The sequence below is a fragment of the Macaca nemestrina genome, chromosome 11, assembly GCF_043159975.1.
Source record: "Macaca nemestrina isolate mMacNem1 chromosome 11, mMacNem.hap1, whole genome shotgun sequence".
NCBI lineage: Eukaryota > Metazoa > Chordata > Mammalia > Primates > Cercopithecidae > Macaca > Macaca nemestrina.
The window spans coordinates 17,521,640-17,542,141 of NC_092135.1; the positions used below are offsets into that span (position 1 = coordinate 17,521,640).

The following is a 20,502-nucleotide window of genomic DNA, read 5'->3' on the forward strand; positions in this document are numbered from 1 at the left end:
CATGTTCATGGATCAGAGTTAATATCTTTTTTTTTTTTTTTTTTGAGACAGAGTCTTACTCTGTTGCCCAGGCTGGAGTACAGGGACATGATCTTGGCTCACTGCAACCTCTGCCTCCCAGGTTCAAGTGATTCTCGTGCCTCAGCCTCTCGAGTAGCTGGGATTACAAGCACGCACTACCGCACCCAGATAATTTTTGTAATTTTAGTAGAGATGAGGTTTCACCATGTTGGCCAGGCTGGTCTCGAACTTCTGAGCTCAAGTCATCTGCCTGCCTTAGCCTCCCAAACTACTGAGATTATAGATGTGAGCCACTGCACCTGGCCAGTAAATTGATTTTTGATAAAGGTGCCATGAACACACAATGGGCAAAAGACAGTCTTTTTAATAAATGGTGTTGGGAAAACTGGATAGCCACACGCATAAGATTGAAACTAGATCCTTATCTCTCTCCATATTTAAAAAAAACCAACTCTAAGTGGATTAAAGCCTTAAATTTAAGCCTCCAAAACTATGAAACTGTTAGAAGAAAACACAGGGGAAAGCTCTGTGACATTGGTCTGGGCAATAATTTACCTCAAAAGCACAGGCAACGAAAGCAAAAAATGCGCAAATGGGATTACATCAAACTGAAGAGCTTTTGCACAGCAAAGGAAACAATGGTGTTAAGAGACAACCTACAGAATGGGAGAACATATTTGCAAACTATGTATTTTATTTTATTTTATTCTTTTGAGACGGAGTTTCACCCTTGTCCCCCAGGCTGGAGTGCAATGGCATAATCTTGGCTCACTGCAGCATCCGCCTCCTGGGTTCAAGCGAATCTCCTGCCTCAACCTTCCGAGTAGTGGGGATTACATGTGCGTGCCGCCATGCCCAGCTAATTTTTGTATTTCTAATAGAGACGGGGTTTCACCATGTTGGCCAGGCTGGTCTCAAACGCCTGACTTCAGGTGATCCACTTGCCTCGGCCTCCCAAAATGCTAGGATTACATGTGCGAGTCACCACGCTCTGCCAAACCATATATTTCATAAGAGATTAATGTCCAAAATACGTAAGGAACTCAAGCAACTCAACAGCAAAAACAGATAACTTGATTTTAAAATTCAGCAAGAGATCTCATAGACATTTTGCAAAGAAGATATACAAATAGCCAACAGGTACATGGAAAAAAAAAATGCTCAGCATCACTCATCATCAGAGAGATCACTTCTTGGCCTTTTGGCTAAGATCAAGTAATCATCAGATAATGCAAATGAAAACTGCAATGAGATATTACCTCACTCCAGCTAGAATGACTTTTATCAAAAAGACAAAAGATAACAAGCGATGGAAAGGATATGGAAAAGGGATCCATTACATACCATTAGTGGGAATAGAAATCAGTCTAGCCATTATGAAAAACATTATGGAGGTTCCTGAAAAATTAAAAACACTACTACCAGATGATCTAACAATCCCACTACTGGGTATGTAACCAGAATAAATCAATGTGTTAAACAGATATCTGCACTCCTGTGTTTACAGCAACACTATTCACAATAGCCAAGATAATGCAATCAATCTAAGTGTCTATCAACAGATGCATGGATAAACAGAATGTGCTCTATATATACAATGGAATACTACTCAGCCATTAAAAAACATTGAAATACTGTCATTTATGACAAATAAAAGGGAAATGAAACTTTAAAAAAATAAAAAACAAAATATGTATCTCATGAAGGCATGCATTGTAGACTTTCTTTCTTTTTTGTAGTTCCACAGATATGTCTGTTCCAACTCTGCTCCTCAGGCTCCATAGGTGTGTGTTTTCTAGAAGATTCTGTCCTGTCTTGCTTGTTCTTAACACTCACTGTCATGATGATCTCTCTCACTCCCATGATTTCAACTCTGTGGATGATTCCCAAATGTATCTCCTTCAAACTGACATTAGTCTGATCTCCGGGGTTGCATTTCCAGGTGCCTATCGGATACCTTAAACTCAACCAAACTTGTTAGTGATATTTTATACCCTCCTTAGAGCAGCTCAGTCTACTGACTTCTGATGCGAAAACTCATGCTTTTTTATTCCTTCCTGTCTTTTCCGGTGCTCTTCCAAGCTTTAGTAATTGTCAGTTATTTCTTTGAAATGTTATTTTTATCTTTTTGGGTTCATTCCCACATCATTTGTTTCTACAGTATTTAATAAACATATATTAATATTTCTATTTCTCTTCTAGTACTTTTTCATTTTTAATTTATTTTAATAGCTTTATGGAGATACAATTTACATGCACACAATTCACCCAAGATAAATGCACAGTTTAATTACTTTTGTAAATGTAGAGAGTGATGCAACCATCAACACCATCTAGTTTTATACATTTTCTTCAACTCATAAAATGCCCTTGTATCCATTTGCAGTTCTTTCTCATGCTCACCTTCAGCCTCAGGCAACCACTGATCTGCTTTTTATTTCTATAGATTTGCTTTTTCTAGAAATTTTATACAATTGGAACTGTACAATATGTAGCCTTCTGTGTCTGTTTTTTTTTTTTTTTTTTTCATGTAGCACAATGCATTTGAGGTTTATTCGTGTGGAAATATCAGTAGTTTGTTTCTTTTGTATTGCTGAGTAGCATTCCATTGTACAGATCTACTACATTTACTTTATCTATGCACCAGTTAATGAATATTTGAATTACTTTCAGTTTTTACTTTTTATGAATAATGTGGCTTCAAACACTCCCATGTACATTTTTAGGTAGACATACACCTTCAGTTCTCTTCATAGATACTTAGGAGTGAAATTGATGGATGATTTCTTAAGTATAGGTACAGGTTTAACTTTTTAACACACTTCCAAACTATTTTCCAAAGTGACTGTGCCATTTTAAAATCTTACCAACACATACTTGTCAATACTTGGTACTGTCAATCTCTTAATTATAGGCATTTTAGTGGGTATGAACTGAGTGTATGTTATTGTGGTTTTAGTTGCATTTCCCTAATGATTAATTATTTTGAACATTTTTCATGTGTTTGTTAGCCATTCATATATCTTCTTAGGTGATATGTCTACTAAAATCCTTTACACATTTTTAATTAGCTTCAAACTATTGAGCTGTACAAATTCTTTGCATTATCTGTATATAAATCCTTGATCAAATAAATAATTTGCAAATATTTTCTCCAAGTGTATAGTTTATCTGTTTACTTTCTTAATACTATCTTTTGAAGAACTAAAGTTTTAAATTTTGTTGAAGTATAATATATCAATATTTTCTTCTATGAATCATATTTTTGATGTCAAATCTAAAAATCTTTTTTTGCCTAATTCAAGGTCACAAAGATTTTTCTTCTATCTTTTAAAGAAGTTTTATAGTTTTAGGTCTTACATTGAAGCTTATGGTCCATTTAAATTAATTTTTGTGTATCTCTGCTGGTGGGAATGTAAATTAGTACAACCTCTATGGAAAACAGTATGGAGATTTCTTAAAAAACTGAAAGTAGAGCTACCTTTCGATCCAACAATCCCACTTCTGAGTATCAACCCAAAGGAAAAAAAGTCATTATAAAAAAGACACCTGCATGCATATATTCACTGCAGCACAATTCACAACTGCAAAGATAAGGAACTAACCTAAGTGCTCATTGACCAATAAGTGGATAAGGAAAAAAAGGTATATATACACCATGAATACTACTCAGCCATAAACAAGAATCAAATAATGTCTTCTGTAGCAACTTTGATGAAGTAACTCAGGAATAAGAAGCCAAATATTGCATGTTATCACTTACAAGTGGGAGCTAAGCTATGGGTATGCAAAGGCATACAGAGTGATATAATGGACTCTGAAGACTCAGAAGGGGGAGGGTAGGAGGGAGGGCAAGTGATAAAAAGCTACATATTGGGTACAACAGGTGACAGTTGCACTAAAATCTCAGACTTCATCACTATACAATTCATCCATGCAACTATTGAAAATTTCAACTATTGAAATACAAAATAGTAAATAAAAATACAAATAAAAAAGGCAAAAAATAATATGTTTCTGTATGGTGTGAGATAAAGGCCTAAAGTCATTTATTTTATAGCAATTCAATTCTGTAAGTATATTAGTCCATTCTTACACTGCTAATAAAGACATACCCAAGATTAGGTAATTTATAATGGAAAGAGATTTAATTTACTCACAGTTCAGCATGGCTGGGGAGGCCTCAGGAAACTTACAATCATGGTAGAAGGGGAAGCAAACACGTCCCTCTTCACATGGTGGCAGCAAGGAGAAGCGCAGAGCACAAGGGGGAAAGGGCCCTTATAAAACCACCAGATCTCATGAGAACTCACTCACTATCATGAGATCAGCATGAGGGTAACCACCCCATGATTAAATTACCTCCCACCGGGTCCCTCCCATGACACATGGGGATTATGAAAGCTATAATTCAAGATGAAATTTGTGTGGGGACACAGCCAAACCATATTAATAAACATTATCTGTTGAAAAAAAAACCCTGTCTTTTCTACAGGTATTGCCTTTGTACCCTTGACAAAAATCAATTGTCCATAAATGTAAAGGTTTATTTTTGTACTCTATTCTGTTCCATTGACCAACATGTCTGTCCTTATGCCAGTACCACCCTGAATTGATTACTCTAGTTTTACAGTAAATTTTGAAATGAAGTAATATGAATTGTGGGGTTTTTTTGAAACTTACATTGGCTAGTCTAGATCCTTTGCATCTTAATATATATTTTGAAATCAACTTGCTAATTTCTACAAAATCCTAACTGGAATTTTGGTAGGGATTGCATTTGAATTTGTAGATAAATTTGGTTAGAATTGCCATCTCAACAACACTGAGTTTTCCAACCCAGGAACATAACACGTTTCTCCATTTATTTGTATCTTCACAAAATATTGTTTCAAAGTTCTCAGTGTATGAGTCTTACACTTCTTTTGTTAATATTTTCCCAAGTGTTTTATTATTTTTTATTGTATTGTGAGTGCAATTTTTTCCTTAATATCATTTTAGATTGTTCATTGCTAGCATATAAAAATACAATTGATTTTTTATATTGGTTTTATATCCTGCAACCTTTCTAACCTTACTCATTAGCTCTAGCAGGTTTTTAAAAATAGATTCCACCAGATTTTCTACACACATCTTCTGTGATTAAGGACAGTTTTATTTCTTTTTTTCCCAGTCTGGACGCCTTCTATTATTTTTTTCTGGCCTATTCCTGGCTGTAACTTTCAGTAAAATTTTCAATAGAAGTGTTAAGAATGGACATGCTTGTCTTGTTTCTGATCTCTTGGGTCTTTCACCATCAAATATCACACAGGTATAGGTTTCTTGAGAAAAGCTCTTTATAAGGTTGAAGAAGTTCTGCTTTTTTCTACTTTGTGGAAAGTTCTTTTTATTTTATCATGGATTTTGTCAAATGATTTTCCTGTATCTATTGAGATGATCATGTGATTTTTATTCTTTATTCTATTAATATGGTATGCAATATTAATATATTTTCAGATACTAATCTAACCTTACTTTCCTGAGCTAATTCCCACTTTGTTATGGGGTGTACTTAAAAATATATGTTTATATATTCAGTTTGCTAGTATTATTTTTTAAGAGGTTTTGCATCTATTTTTATGCGAGATTTTAGTCGATAACTTTTCCTACTTCCGATATCTTTGTATTGTGTTGGTATCTGGGTAACGACACTGGTTGTCAAATGAGTTGGGAAATATTTCCTCCTCACATATTGATATGGGTTGAATTGTGCCCTCCTCCCCAAATGTAGATGTTAAAATGCTAAGCGCCAGAGCCTCTGAATGTGCTCTTATTTGGGGATAAGATTTTTATAGAGGTAATCAAGTTAAAATGAGGTCTTTAGGGTAGGTCCCAATCTGATACGACCGGTGTGCTTGTAAGATGGGGAAATTTGGACACGGACACAGAGGGAAGACAATGTAAAGACAGGCAGAAGATGACTCTGCAAGCCAATGAAACAGGCCTGGAACAGACCCTTCCCTCACAGTCCCTGGAAGGAACCAGCCTACCCACACTTTGGTCTTGGACTTGTAGCCTCTAGAACTGTGAGACAATAAATTTCCGTAGTTTAAGCCACATAGTGCGGTACTTTGTTATGGCAGCCCTCATAAACAAGTACACCGATTTTCTGAAGAGTTTGTGTAGGATTGGCAAGATTTCTTCCTTAAATATTAGATACGATTTACCAGTAAAGTCATCTGGGCCTAGACTTTTTTTTTTTTTTTTTTTTTTTTTGTGGGAAGATTTTAAGTTTCTAATTCAATTTCTTATTTGTTATCAGTCTCTTCATATTTTAAATTTCTGACTGAGTCAGTTTTGGTAATTTTTGTCTTTCTTGGAATTAATACATTTCATCAACGTTGTATAATTTGCTGGCATAAAGTGGTTCATAATATTCCCTTAAAATTCTTTCTGTAGGGTCAGTAGTTACATTCTCTTTTCATTCTTGATTTTGGTAATGTATGTCTTATTTCTTTTCTTCTTTGTTAGTCTAGCAAAAATTTTATCAATTATATTTCTCTTTTCAAATAATCAGCTTTTGACTTTCTTCCTTATTGTTTTTATTTTATTGATTTGTATTTTGATCGCTATTGTTTCCTTCCATTTACTTTGGGTATATTTTGCCCTTCTTTTTCTACCTTTTTGAAGTGAAAGATTAGATTATGGATTATAGATCTTTCTTCCTTCTAATTTAAGCATTTAAAGCTATAAACTTTCTTCCAGGCCTTGCATTAGCTACCCTCATAAATTTCAGTTCATTCAGTTTGAAATATTTTCTAATTAACCTTATGATTTTTTCTTTGACCCGTGGTTATTCAATGATTTATTTATTTATTAATTATTTTATTTTTTCAGGGGATGGCGTTTTGCTCTTGTCGCCTAGGCAGGAGTGCAATGGCACGATCTCGGCTCACTGCAACATCCACCTCCCAGGTTCAAGCGATTCTTCTGCCTCAGCCACCTGAGTAGCTGCGACTACAGGTGCGTGCCACCATGCCGGCTAATTTTTGTATTTTTAGTAGATATGGGGTTTCACAGATGGAGTCTCACTCTGTCACCCAGGCTGGAGTGCAGTGGCTCGATATCAACTCACTGCAACCTCTGCCTCCCAGGTTCAAGTAATTCTCCTGCCTCAGCCTCCTAAGTGGCTGCGACTACAGGTGTGTGCCACCATGCCAGCTAATTTTTGTATTTTTAATAGATATGGGGTTTCACCATGTTAGCCAGGCTGGTCTTGAGCTCCTGACCTTAGGTAATCTACCCGCCTCAGCCTCCCAAATTGTTGGTATTACAGGCGTGAGCCACCACTCCTGGCCTCCATGGTTATTCAGAAGTATGTTTTTCAAATGTTTGAGGGTTTACCAAATTTCTTTCTGTTGTTAATTTTCAATTTAGTTCCATCAGGGTTGGAGGACATACTTCAGATGACTTCGGTCCTTTTAAGTTTATTGAGACTAGTTTTGTGATCCAGCTAGGGCTCTATCCTGGAAAATGTTCCATGTGGACGTGAAAGGATTATGTTCCCTGCTGTTGGGTGGGAGCATTCTATATGTTACTCGGGTAAAGTTGTTTGACAGTTGTGCAAGATTTATATATCCTTATTCATTTTATGTCTAGCCATTCTATTAGTTGCTTAGAGAAGGGACTTGAAATTTCGGATTATAATTACTAAATTGCCCATTTCTCCTCTCCGTTCTGTCAGTGTTTGCTGCCTGTATGTGTTATTCAATGCCTATGTCTTTACAATTGTTTTATCTTTCTGATGTTTTGATACTTTTATCATTATGAAATGTTGTTGCTATTTATCCCTAGCAATATTTCTTGTTTTAAATTCTATTTTTTTTCTGATATTAACATAGGTATTTAAACTTCCTTATGGTAACATTTTGTATGATTTATATATATTTTCTCCATTCTTTTTTATTTTTATTTTTTGACAGAGTCTCTCTGTCGCCAGGCTGGAGTGCACTGGTACGATCTCTGCTCACTGCAACCTCCGCCTCCCAGGTTCAAGCGATTCTCTTGCTGCAGCCTCCTGAGTAGTGGGGATTACAGGTGTGCACCACCATGACTAGCTAATTTTGGTATTTTTAGTAGAGTTGGGGTTTCACCATGTTGGCCAGGCTGGTCTCGAACTCCCGACTTCAAGCGATCCCTCCACCTGGGCCTCCCAAAATGCGGGGATTACAGGCATGAGCCAGCCGTATTTTCCCCATTCTTTTACTTTGTAACTACTTGTGTCTTTGAATTAAAAGTGCTTTTCTTGAAGACAGCTTATGTAGTTCTGTGTCAATTAACAACGGGGATATGTTTTGAGAAATGTACCTTTCCAGAAACCTAGATGGTTAGTGATCCTAGGCTACAAACCTGTACAGCATGTCACCGTACTCAACACTGCAGGAAGCTGTAACATAATCATATCATAACTACTTGGGTATATAAGCATTTCTAAACATAGAAGAGATACAGTAAAAATATGATATAAAAGATAAAAAATGTAACACCTGTATAGTGAGCTTACCATGAATGGAACTTGTAGGACTAGAAGTTGCTATGGGTGAGTCAGTGAGTGAACGTGATTGAATGTGAATGCCTACCCTATTGCAGACTTCATACACGCTGTACACTTAGGCTACACTCAATGTATTAAACAATAGTTTTCTTTCTTCAATAATAAAATAACCTTAGCATAATATAATTTTTACTTTATACTTTTTTTTTTTTTTTTTTTTTTAAGACAGAGTCTAGCTCTGTTGCCAGGCTGGAGTGCAGTGGTACAATCTTGGCTCACTGCAACCTCCGCCTCCTGGGTTCAAGTGATTCTCTTGCCTCAGCCTCCCGAGTAGCTGGGATTACCGGCACGTGCTGCCACGCCCAGCTAATTTTTGTATTTTTAGTAGAGACAGGGTTTCACCATGTTGGCCAGGATGGTCTCGATCTCCTGACCTTGTGATCCACCGACCTCAGCCTCCCAAAGTGCTGGGATTACAGGCATGGGCCACGGCGCCCAGCCTATACCCTTTTTAATATTTTAACTTTTTGACTTTTTTTTTTTAATAACACTTAGCTTAAAGCACATATTGTACAGCTGTACAAAAGTATTCTCTTTCTTTATATCCTTATTCCATTTTTTAATTTTTAAAATTTGTAATTTTTTTCCTACTTTTCCAACTTCTTTGTTAAAAATGAAGAGACAAACACACACATTAGTCTGGGGCTCTACAGGGAGGGTCAGGATCATCAATATCACTGTTTCCCACCTCCACATCTTGTCCCACTGGAAGGTCTTCAGAGTCAGTAACATGGACAGAGCTGTCACTTCCTATGATAAAAATAATTTCTTCGGAAATATCTCCTGAAGGACCTGCCTGAGGCTGCTTTACAGTTAACTTAAAAAAAAAAAGTAGGTGTGCACCCTAAAATAACAAAACAACAAAAAAGTATAGTACAGTATATATATAAACCAGTAGCATAGTCAGTTATTATCATTATCAGGTATTAGAGACTGCACTATAATTATGTGGGCTATACTTTTGTATGACTGGTAGTAGATGTGTTTACAGCAGCATCACCACAGACTCGAGTAATGCTTTGTGCTGCAACATTACCACAGATATGATGTCACTAGGCAATAGAAATTGTTTAGCTTCTTTATAATCCTATGGGGCCACCATCCTATATGCGGCCTGTCATTGACTGAAATGTCATGATGTCGCACATGACTGTAGTTGGAACTGCTTTTTTGTACATGTTGATAATGACTGCCTTTTGACTGTAGCGTTTAATCCATTACATTTAATTATTGATATGATTAGATTTACATCTGCCATTTTACTATTTGTTTTTGTATGTCGCATGTCTTTTTTCCCCATCCTATTTTGCTGCCTTCTCTTGTGTTAAACACATCTTTTTTTTTTTTTTAGGTGAGACATTTTAAGTCCTAAGTTATTTTATTAACTATTTTGAAATTTAATTTTCTTTGTGGTTACTCTAGGGATTATAATATATATCTTATCACAATCTACTTTAGCTTAATACTGGGAATTTTGAAAAATTTAACAACTTTGTTGTAATATAGCTCCATTTCCCCATTCTTTGTGCCATTAATGCCATATTTATTATACCTATATATGCCATAAATCCAACAGAACAGTGATATAGTTATTGCCTTATGCAATCATATAATATTTTTTAAAACATTTTAAACTATTTTATATTAACAAATGTATATATATTTATATGTCATATGAACTTAAATATATCTATAAAGATACATTTAAACAGAACATTTAAAACAAACTCAAATTAAAAAAGAGAAAAAAACCTGTTCATACAGCCTTTTATGTTAACCCACATATTTATCATTTCCATTGCTTTTCATTTCTTTCTGTGGATTCATTTTCTGGTATTATTTTCTTTTAACCTGAAAGTCTTCCTTTAGTATTTCTTACGGGACAGTTCTGCTAGCTACAGATTCTGTTTTTGTTCATCTTTCTTTTGAGGCAGAATCTTGCTCTGTCTCCCAGGCTGGAGTGCAGTGGCACGATCTTGGCTCACTGCAACCTCCACCTCTGGAGTTCAAGTGATTCTTGTGCCTCAGCCTCCAGCGTAGCTGGGACTACAGGTGACCGCCACCACGCCTGGCTAATTTTTGTATTTTTTGTAGAGATAGGGTTTCACCATGTTGGCCAGGCTGATCTCAAACTCCTGAGCTCAAGTGATCCACCTGCCTCGGCCTCCCAAAGTGCTAGGATTACAGGCATGAGCTGCCGTGCCCGGCCTGTTTTTGTATATCTTTGAATGAATTTATTTTACCTTCATTTTTGAAAAATATTTTGCAGGACATATTGGTTGACACTTTTTTCTTTGAGTCTTTTGAATATGTTGTTCTACTGCCTTTTGGCCTCCACTGATTCTGATGGAAACTCAGCTGTTAAATATATTGTTGTTCTTCTGTACGTGGGAGTTATGTTTCTCTTACTGCATTCAAGATTTTTAAATTGTCTTTGGCTTTTAGCAATTTAACTATGATGTGCAAATCTCTTTGTGTTTTTCTTATTTGGGTTTGTGGGGCTTCTTGAACCTGCTGATTAATGTTTTTCAGCATAGTTAGGAAGTTTTCAGGGCATTATTTCTTCAAAAAAATTTGTTTAACCTTTTTTCTGCTCTCCTTCCCTTTAGGACTCCTATTATATGTATGTTTGTATGCTTGATGTTGTCCCAGAGGTCTCTGAGGCTCTGTTCATTTTTCTCCATGTTCTTCAGAAAGGATAATTTCTTTCTTTCTTTTTTTTCTTTTCTTTTTTTTTTTTTTGAGGTAGAGTTTTGCTCTTCTTGTCCAGGCTGTGGTAGTGCAGTGACGCTATCTTGGCTCACTACAACCTCCGCCTCATAAGTTCAAGTGATTCTCCTGCCTCAGCCTCCTAAGTAGCTGGGATTACAGGCGCCCGCTACCATCCTCGCTAATTTTTGTATTTTTATTAGAGATGGGGTTTCATGATGTTGGCCAGGCTGGTCTCGAACTCCTGACCTCAGGTGAGCCACCCACTTTGACCTCCCAAACTGCAGGGATTACAGACATGAGCCACCTCACCTGGCTGCAGAAATGATAATTTCTACTGGTCTATCTATATCTATAGATGTGAGATGACAGGAGAAAATAATCAGTGAGTTCAGACTTCTGCTGTTCTTATTGACATTTGGGCAGATTTCATGAATATACCCTTTTTAGTTTATAATTTGCTTTTGGTTGATTTCCAGTCCTAAAATGCTTGTTTAAACAGTTTTATACTTATTTTTAAAATGAAACACTTCGTGAATTTGTGTGTCATCCTCGTGCAGGGGCCATGCTGATCTTCTCTGTATCGTTCCAATTTTAGTTCATGTGCTGCGGAAATGAGCAAAACAACTTTTTACTTTTATATTTGTTTTGTGGGGAGAGGGTTTGTCCACCTTTTTCGGCTGCTCTAACTTGAAGTATCATCTCTGGTATGTTTATAGTTTTTTTTTAATGTTTACATTTTGGAGTTTTAATTTTGTTTATTCAGTAGCTTGAGATAGGGATCTAACTTTACTTTTCTTCCAAATGAATAGATAATTTACCAAACAACTTCTGGCTGACTGACTGCATCCCCAGCTTCAGTCTGTTTGTGTATATAATTTTTGGATGAGACTAATGTTCGAGTGTGTGTGTATGTTGGTGCAGCTGTGGAAGAAAACGAATGGCACATAGGTCCTTAAAATAAAATGAATCACCTCGAAATGTTAAGATAGAACGGAAGCATCTGTATGCAATGGGTGAGATTAATCTGCGGAAGACATCCCGGAAATGACCAGTGTTTAGACTGTTATTTGTGATGGTGTTGTGTCTGACTTTGAGCCATTCATGACTCTACATACTTGTTTTTATATCCTGTCTACATCTTTTCCTGTATCTAATCTTGGTCCAACATTTTGATTTTAGCTTTTCTGCTATTTTTGTACACTTGGCAACAACGTGGGACCCTCATTTAAAAGTGCAAGCAACCTTATAAAAGAGACTCCGGAAAGATTCCTCACCCCCTTTATCATGTGAAGACCCAGAAAAAGACAGCCATCTATGATCCAGGAAGCAGACCCTCACCAGACTCCAGATTTACCAATGCCTTGACTTTGTACTTCCAGCCTCTAGGACCATGAGTAACTAATCTCTGCCTATGGCATTTTGTTATAGCAGCTTGAACAGACTAAAACAATCACTTATGTATGAGGAAAATTAACTTTTGGCAAGTTATTTTTATGGCAGTTAACCCTCACTCAAGGATATTCAGCAAGTAATTGTAGAAGGAGACAGGAACCCACCTCTGTCTGCAACAGTTCTGAAAAAAATCACTTAAACACCATAGTTCCACAGGAGGATGCATCCTGAAAGAGAAATGGGCTTCATTTTAGGTAGGTAAGTCAATCTCCATAGTAATTAGAGACAAAGTACATAAAGCACATCATATGACATAGGACTCAACAAATGGTAGTTGTCAGTATGATCATTGTTATAATCATTCTATGATTGTTATTTTGTGATACAACTAAAATAAAAAAAATTTAAGGATACCAGCCACCCCTAAATGAAATGTTAGGGTGAAATTCCAGACTCCGACAAGCCAAGGCCCAGACAGAACCATAATGCAAGGTCCCCTTACATGGCACTACTATGCTGAGAGCTCGGCCCTGCCTGGAAGGGTCACCTACCTTATCAGTTGCACCATCACTGTAGCTAGCTACCTCATGCTGGGGAGTGTTTCTATGGTGTACAGTAGGCCTGCTGAGAGAAAGACTCTTTGATGCTATTTATTTGGGCTGAGATAGGTCTATGGCTGCCTACATGGGCAGCATTTCAGGGGCAGCACACAGGCTTCGAGATCTGGATCTAGCCCTACTCATGTCCTAGCTGCGTGAGCTTAGCAAGTTGCTTTATCCCTCAGAGACCCCGGGTCTCTTATCTATAAAACAGGGTTGATGATACTTTGCAGGGTTTTTGTGAAAATTGGAGATAATATGTAGGAAGTATTCAGTACACCCTAAGTGCTATATAATGGTATCATTTAAACACTTCAACAGCATCCATTAATGACCCCTATCTTGGAGGTTTTACTTGAGGATTCAACGAAAAAAATATGTACCTAGTACATAATAGACCCTTAATAATTGGTTAGACTATTATGTAAATTTCAAGGAATACAGTTATCGAATGGACTTCTTTAAGTGTAATTCTCAATTTGTAGTTAAGAGGTTTGGGTCTTGGATCTAGAGCTAATTAGCTGTGTACTCTTGAGCAATATCACTCTGAGTCTGTTTCCTCACTCGAAAATTACATATTTGCAGAAATGAGAAGCCAAGATGTCTCTTTTTATAAGTTGAAAAGGAAACTTTTTCACAGTTAGCAAGGAAGGAGCTTTGGAATACTAGGGAACATTCGAGAAGCCTGGCTTAACACTACTAAGTTAGGGCCACTACATTTTCAAAATGAATGAATTCGTGATGAATAAGAGAGGAAGAAAAATTACCCCATGACACATGTTTACCTGTGTAACAAACCTTCACAGGTACCCCCAAACCTGAAATGAAAGTTAGAAAAAAAAAACTTGCCTTGATTTCCATCAGGTTTCTAAACTTTCTGGGTCAAAAGATATATTAATTTGTTTTTATACTCATTTGTTTTCTTCTTTAACGATATTTATTCAATTGAAAAGTGTGTACTATTATTACCTAAAACCATTAAAATTTGGCGAGAGATTAAAGGAGTGCCATAATTAATGTTTAATAGTTGTCACAATACAAAATAATTTTCGCAGTTTTGTTGAGGTATAATTGACATACAATAAACTGCACACTGAAAATATATACTTTGGTAAGTTTCAATGTGCATACATACTCATCATAATCACCATATTCATTATATTATATATACGCACCACTCCAAAAAGTTTTCACGTGTCCCTTTGTAATACCTCCCTCTTCTCCCGACAATCACGCTACTGCTTTGTGTCTCCTTGTAGAATTTAAATACATGAAATTGTTCATGCAGCGTGATACTATTTTTTAAATCTGAAATATTTTCTCAGAATAATTCTTTTGAGACTCATTCATGTAGTAGAATGTACCAAATGTATTCTTTTTTTATTGTAGAGTAGAATTTATTGTATGCATATATCGTAATGTGTTTTCATGTTTATCTGTTGATGAAAAGTTGAGTTGTTTTCAATTTTTGCTATCACAAGTAAAACTTCTGAACACACACACACACACACAAAAGAAAAATAGTTTGTGCGCAGCTGAGTTCATTCATTCAGATATATTAGCTGTGCACCTGAGTCTTGGAGAAATGTCTTGCTCTTCTGAATTCCTCCAAACGGGATTTTTGATGGAGTCTTACATGTTTTGCTTTCTTCTCACATCAGAACATTCCATGTGCTTTGAATTTAGATTCAGCCCTTCCTCCTGGTATTAAGGAAGCAGTGAATACATCAACATCAACATCAACCTTCTTTCTATCCATATGAGAGAACTACCTGTTTTTTTTTTTTATTATAATAAAAAGAACACCTTTTTGCAAGCCAAAAGATTCAGCTTACCTTGAAAGAACCTTTCCTCTTAATTAAAAAGCTATTAACGGCCTGCTCTGTAAAACATTTCTTTGAGTTAAATATTGGTGTTTGTGGGGGAGGGGTACGGGGAGAGGTTGGTGAATGAGAAAGCTCTGCTTTGGGGATTTTGATACAAAAACTATTAAGGGATTACATAGTTGCTTTGGCCACAGCATACATTCTTCATGATTCATGTATTTGTTCTGGTATGCTCAGTGTCTGGCACATAGTACAGGTAGCTGCTAAAATATTTGTCAAATTAGTAAATGAATAAGAGAAATGTCTTTTCATAGTCTCCAATAAGGAAAATGGCATAAACAATCTTGAATGTGTTTCTGGTGGATCCCATTTGAATAGAATTTAATTGGACGGGGCACGTGGACTTTGGGAAATTGGGTTTAGGAGCAGTCCGGGAAGGGGAGATGCTAGCTTAGTACCTGCTGGGACCTCTTCCTTCAGACAGGAAAAGGGATATAGTGTGAGGAGGTTAACAACCCATTGTGTGGGCTTAGCATTCAGTCTCCAGCCCAGATAAGGACTGTTGGCCTCCTCCGACAATAGTTGGGAATTGGGATGCATGTGTGGGGAGGGTGGATAGGAATGACTGAGCTTTACCTGAGTTATTGGAAAGAAGCAAAGGTTGCAAAAACAAAAATAAAAATAAAAATGTTGAGACTAAAAACTGTTTATATGTGGTATGAAGCAAGTGAATGACCCTTACACTTGCATTTGGTACCTGATGCCACTCTTTACAGATGATGACTTTTCATAATGAAGATGCTCCTTCCTTTCCAGAGGACCAAGAACTTCACTTCATTCCTGGCAGCATGCATGACTCATGGCAGCATGAAAAAAACAGAGTCCTGAGTATGAAGTAGAAAAAATAGTGGACTAGAAGTAATGGCTCATTTGGTAAGCTGTGGGGCTTTTGGCAAATTCTTTAACCTCTCTGGGGCTCTGTTACAACATCTGTAAGGTAAGGTGTTTGGACTAGGTGATCTTTTTCATTCAGCAACATAAACTGTGCTGCGTGCCAGGCAGTAGGATCTTGAGTTGAGTCACACGTAGTCCTGGTTCACATTCTGGCTGATAAGAGCTGGAAGAGGAGCTAATTAAAAATACCAGCAGACACACAGGAGGGGATAATTCATTCTGTTTGCTAGGGCTTGGGAGCTGATATTTCAAAAGTAGAAATTCCCCAGAAATTTATTAATTTTGTCATCATTCATTCATTTATTCAACAAATGTTGACACTATGGCAACTGTATACCAGGGTGCCTACTTTCTATGAAGAATGGGGAAATAGTCATGAAGAAAGCAGACAAAATTTCTTTCAGTTTAGTCTAAGCTGAAGGTGCTAGGGGAGGTTGGGAAAAGGTACTATTAGTATTTAGCATTCAATGAATATTTAATATTGTTTCATTTCACTCTCCCAGTATATCCACAAAGAAGGCAGTACCCTCACTTTACAGCGAGAAACCTGAGGCCTAGAGGAGTGAAATCATTTACTGAGCTCATACTAATAAGTCATAAGGACTCAAGCCCACCGCTGCCTGTGTTCAGAGCTCCAGCATTTACCCGTATTGCAATTTTATGGCAGAAGTGGCTTCCTCGGCCGCTGGGTGAGTGAACACTTGGTTCGCCTTGCCAACACTTCCTCTTTGAGTAGCAGTGCACCTGTTTTCCTCTGGAGAGCTAAGTCCTCCCACTCTCAATTCAGTCCTATAAGGAGGAGCTCTGGTCCCTCCTACAGGTGTCAGAGGCGAGGTCATGCTGTGGGCTTAATGTATCAGACCACGTCCTTCTAGGCACAGTGATTGGCCCAACCAGTGATGGGCACATGACCAGGCTACACCAGTTGGCATCAATGCCTGGACTTTTGCTGGAAATATTGAAAAAGAGTCTTGTTTTTTTTCTCCTGGGATTTAAACTGTAGACTGTAAGCCTAGAGTAGGTGATGTTCTCCAGAAGGGGTGAGGGAGCCTACCTGAAAAATGAAGCTTATAGAGAAGCACATTAGTTCATTCTCACATTGCTATAAATAAATACCTAAACCTGGATAATTTATAAGAAAAGAGGTTTAATTGGCTCATGGTTCTTCAGGCTGCACAGGAAGCATAGCACCAGCATCAGCCTCTGGGGAAATCTCAGGAAGCTTCCAATCTTGGGGGAAGGTGAAAGGAGAGCAGGCGTCTCTCATAGTTGGAGCACGAGGAAGAGAGATGGAGAGTGGGGAGGGAGGTTTCGTTGTAGGGCTTTTCCCTTAGTTCAGCTAAGAGCTGGGTTCTTGTCACATGGCCATGAGAGATCAGGCATGCAGACACTTTTTTTTTTTTTTTTTTGAGACTGAGTCTGGCTCTGCCGCCCAGGCTGGAGTGCAGTGGCCGGATCTCAGCTCACTGCAAGCTCCGCCTCCCGGGTTTACGCCATTCTCCTGCCTCAGCCTCCCGAGTAGCTGGGACCACAGGTGCCCGCCACTTCGCCCGGCTAGTTTTTTGTATTTTTTTAGTAGAGACGGGGTTTCACCGTGTTAGCCAGGATGGTCTCGATCATGCAGACACTTTGAAGGGTGAGAATAAATGGAAATTATTGGGCAAAAGGGAAAAAAAGCCCAACAGGGACCAAAAGCCCAACAGGGACCTTCTACAAAGCCAGAATCCTGCTAGTGTGCTTCCTGCCTCGCAGACTGAATCCCATGTTCCACCCAGGAAGAGGAGGGGCCAGCTCCTTCCGGCTGCAAACAGCACGAACTTCCTGAGGCTCCACCCCAGTGTGCACCCCTCCCAGTGCGCAGGCCATTTGGAGTTTCTCTGGGGACCCCTTGGCTGTCTCCGTTTCACACACTTTTAAATGACCAGATCTCTCGAGAACTTGCTCACTATTTTGAGGACAGCACCAAGGGGACTGTGCCAAACAATTCATGAGAAATTTGTCGCCATGATTTAAATCACTTCCCACCAGGCCCTACTGCTAACATTGGGGATTATCATTCCACATGAGATTTGGGCAGTGACACACATCCAAATCACATCAAGAGGAAAGCAAAATCAGAGCAACAATTTCCAGAAAACATTGTTGGAGGCCTTGGATCTAATTTTGCCTGAAACAGGCACTTATTCCTGTGCTTTCAGTTCTATGAGCTAATACATTATTCTTTTTCCTCTTAAGATGGTCTGGGTTGTTATTACTTGCAACCAAGCGTCTGGAAGAATATAGCCTCCAAGAGAGTGCAGAGAATGTTTATTTCTCTTTCTCCCTAGTGTATTATTCACAGTACCTGCAAAAGTGTCTACCGACTTCACTTAAACTTTTCTTCTTGGAGGTAAACACACATGGTTTTTTGCTATGCTGTGCCTCAAAACTCTGTCCCCAGGGTCATATTTCCATATATCAGGTGATGCCAGGCTTCACATGCTCAAGTATGGATTGGGCAGCCTTCTTATTGAATGTTAACCAACATCTCTCCCTGTGTCCTCTCCAAGGCCTCTGCTATCCAGTTCTGGCTCCTTTTCTCACCATACGGTGACCCCAGACAAGCTCTAACATTGAGGATGTCATGCTCCGAGTCTATATGACCTGCTCTATGGTGGCAGCATGAATGAAGGCTGAGGATGACCAGAGGGGACAGCTTCTTCCCTGATCCTAGTTTCCAGTAATGTTTTTTCCAGACTCAGATTCCCAGAATCTCACCTCTGGATAGCCTGTCAGATGTAGCGTAATCTTTATAAGCTGAGAGTCAAAGGAGCCCTTACCATCTTTTTATCAGGAATGAGAGAGGTTGTCGGGTGCTATATTAGACCTTACCTGGCCTCATCATCTCTCTCACTGCTGACATCTGGGGCCCAGTCTGATTGCTCCATTTTTTTCCCCTTAGAGTTCCATCCTCCAGGGTCATCAGAACCCATTTATTCAAGGGAATGGGGTGACTCTTCTGCTTCCTGTTCATGCTTCCTGACTGCTCCCAGGCAAACTAGCATCTGAATTGCTAGGCATACCATTGCTATATGCTAATAGGAGACACCTCTTTCCCACAACCAGAGCAAAATGAGAGGTGTTTTCACTTCATTGGGTCTTCAAATTTTGTGCAAGAAATGATCCACTTGGGTTTGGGCAGTACCTTCTCTAAACTTATAGCCTATAGAGTCCCAACCAGATAATTCTCTGAGGTGCAAGGAGTCCTGCCTGTATTGACTAGCACAGCTTATGCAGGGTCTCCACCTTGACCTTGGATGGTTCGGCATCGTCCTCCTCACCATCAGAAGGGATCTTCCTCTTCAAGCCAAGTCTGGGGTTGAAGATTGCAGCAAGTGCTTTATTGTGGGACACACACAATCGTGTGTTGGAGGCTCTTAAGTGTATAGCGCTCAGTAGTACAACCACCACCCTCGATATTGAAGCAGAGACTTTTAATCTACCTTCTGGAAAGTGTTGGGCATCTGAACTGAACATCCTGGAGACCTGAGGCATTTGGCCCCCAACAACAAAGCACTGTTCAATCTGAGGACATGAATGAGTTAAACATGGGTCTCTATGACATTCTCTCCATCAGCCCTCTCTTTCCACCTTGATCTCTGCCTGTGTGGTCCTTGAACCAGGGATGAATTTTTCTCTTCTTGCTGTTGCAGGAGCATTCTCTGAGACCAGTCTCAGCTTTTGTTAAGAAAGAGCCTTGTGGGCCGGGCGCGGTGGCTCACGCCTGTAATCCCAGCACTTTAGGAGGCGGAGGCTGGTGGATCACGAGGTCAGGAGATCAAGACCATCCTCGCTAACACGGTGAACCCCCGTCTCTATTAAAAATACAGAAAATTAGCCGGGCATGGTGGCATATGCTGTAGTCCCAGCTGAGGCAGGAGAATCGCTTGAACCCGGGAGGTGGAGGTTACAGTGAGCCATGATGGCACCACTGCACTCCAGCCTGGGCAACAGAGCAAGACTCTGTCTCAAAACAAAAAAAAAAAATTAAGAGCTTTGCAAAACACCATTGACAAATCCAATTCCTGATTGAGGACATGGAGGACATGAGTCTGAGCTCTAGTGGGACTCCCTAGCAGCATTTGGTCTTGACCAACACCTCTAAAATAAATGCACTCTAAAGTCTGACATCACTTTGTAAGAATGAAGCCATCCTTTTCAGATATACTGTATGCAAAATAACTTGTAGATCAAACTCCACAATGCCTGGGAGGCAAGTCTGAACGGAAGATCAGATTAAAAGAGGGTCAGTGGCACATGTACCCTACAACTTAAAGTATAATAATAATAATAATAATAATAATAATAAAAGAAAGCAGGGGCTTTAGGTGCCTGTGAACAGGAGGGTCTTCCCTCCATCTCAGCT

The 20,502-nt window shown here is 38.6% G+C and overlaps 1 long non-coding RNA gene and 1 other non-coding gene across 2 annotated transcripts in view; one reads left to right on the forward strand and one right to left on the reverse strand.

Annotated features, from left to right (window-relative positions):
* The first annotated feature begins 10,241 nt into the window (after positions 1–10,241).
* Positions 10,242–20,502, forward strand: part of LOC105492529 (uncharacterized) — a 35,902-nt gene continuing 25,641 nt past the window's right edge. The window contains exons 1-3 of the long non-coding RNA XR_011609694.1: positions 10,242–12,972; positions 15,960–16,076; positions 16,601–16,786. This is a non-coding gene — a long non-coding RNA (uncharacterized lncRNA). The remainder of the gene's footprint in view (positions 12,973–15,959; positions 16,077–16,600; positions 16,787–20,502) is intronic.
* LOC112428605 (U6 spliceosomal RNA) lies at positions 11,839–11,945 on the reverse strand. Its single transcript, XR_003020644.2, has one exon. It is a non-coding gene; the product is annotated as a U6 spliceosomal RNA (small nuclear RNA).